This window comes from Mus pahari, unplaced genomic scaffold, assembly GCF_900095145.1.
Source record: "Mus pahari unplaced genomic scaffold, PAHARI_EIJ_v1.1 scaffold_15228_1, whole genome shotgun sequence".
Classification (NCBI taxonomy): Eukaryota; Metazoa; Chordata; class Mammalia; order Rodentia; family Muridae; genus Mus; species Mus pahari.
The window spans coordinates 4,352-5,502 of record NW_018392392.1 but is presented as its reverse complement, the minus strand read 5'-3'; the positions used below and the strand labels follow the sequence as shown (position 1 = coordinate 5,502).

The 1,151-nt window shown below is 44.1% G+C and overlaps 1 pseudogene; it reads right to left on the bottom strand.

Moving 5' to 3' along the window:
- Window positions 1–262: 262 nt before the first annotated feature.
- The window catches only part of LOC110314988, a 1,677-nt pseudogene continuing 788 nt past the window's right edge, over window positions 263–1,151 (bottom strand).

Here is a 1,151-nt window from a genome sequence, read left to right as displayed (position 1 = left end):
CCTGCTGTAGCTGGGACCTGCTCAAAGCCTGACTGAAGGGGTCCCAGAGGAAATGTGTGTTCTTATGTACTATCTGACGATGTTTCTTAAACAACTGCTCTTCATCAGGGACACCCTCGGGATAGTACATGAGAGTGTTATTGGCCTTGTACTTCCAGGTCTCCACTCCAGCCTGACTGCTCTCAATGGCTTGATGCTCTGCTGATGGGAGTTCAAGATTATCTTTCTGTCACTTCTCAAATTCCTCCTTGGCCTGGTAGAGTCACACGTGCCTCGCATAGCTTTTTTCCTTGGCCACCTCCACGATCTCTTGGAAGGAGCCGTTGTCCTCACTTGTGTAGTGGCTCAAGAAGACATCCAGGCTGGGTAGCAGTTCCTTCTCCTCCTCCTCCCTAGCCTCTCCTGCTTTCTCTAAGTCTTGCTGGTGGAGGGCTGCCTGGAGAATCTTCTTACTCGCTGATTCTTCATTGTGTTTTTTCTCTAAGTGGGTGTAGTCTAGGTCTTTCTTCTGCAATTTTTCAGTCAAGTTCTGGGTTTTTTGTGTTAATTCATTAATTGAACCCTTAAGTTTTTATATTTCCTGCACATATACTAAAACTTCTTGGGGGCCGTTGGCAAGTTCACTCCTTAGCTTGTTTATTGTAGCCTCTGAATTAGCATGTTCTGATTGTAACTTTTTGCATTCATCTTTTGAGTTTTTCAGATTCTCTCTCATGTTCCAAAGTCATGTTATCCATTAGTGTTTGAACTTGGACCAGTTCTTTCTTTAGTACAGCAACATCTTCTATACCAGGTCTCTGAAGCAGTTCAGTTTTCACATCTTGAATTACAGTTGTCTGTTTGTTTAATTCTTCTGTCAAATGTGTCACTTTTTGTTCAGCAGCTGCTCGGAGACTCTTAGCTTCACCATACTTTGACTTTATATCTTCAATTTCTTTAGCAAGTTGGGCTGCTTTCTGTTCAAACAGTGCTCCAGGATGGTTCTGGATGAGATGGAGATCCTTTCAGAGAAGATCACATCAAATTCGATAACAAGGTCTCCTTGTTTCTCAGGTGTTTTGGGGAGCGGGAGGCCTTCTCCAGGAACTTTCTGCTGCATGCCAGGCCTGATGACATCTTTGAATACAACAGGGATGGTCCTGCCGTCCAGA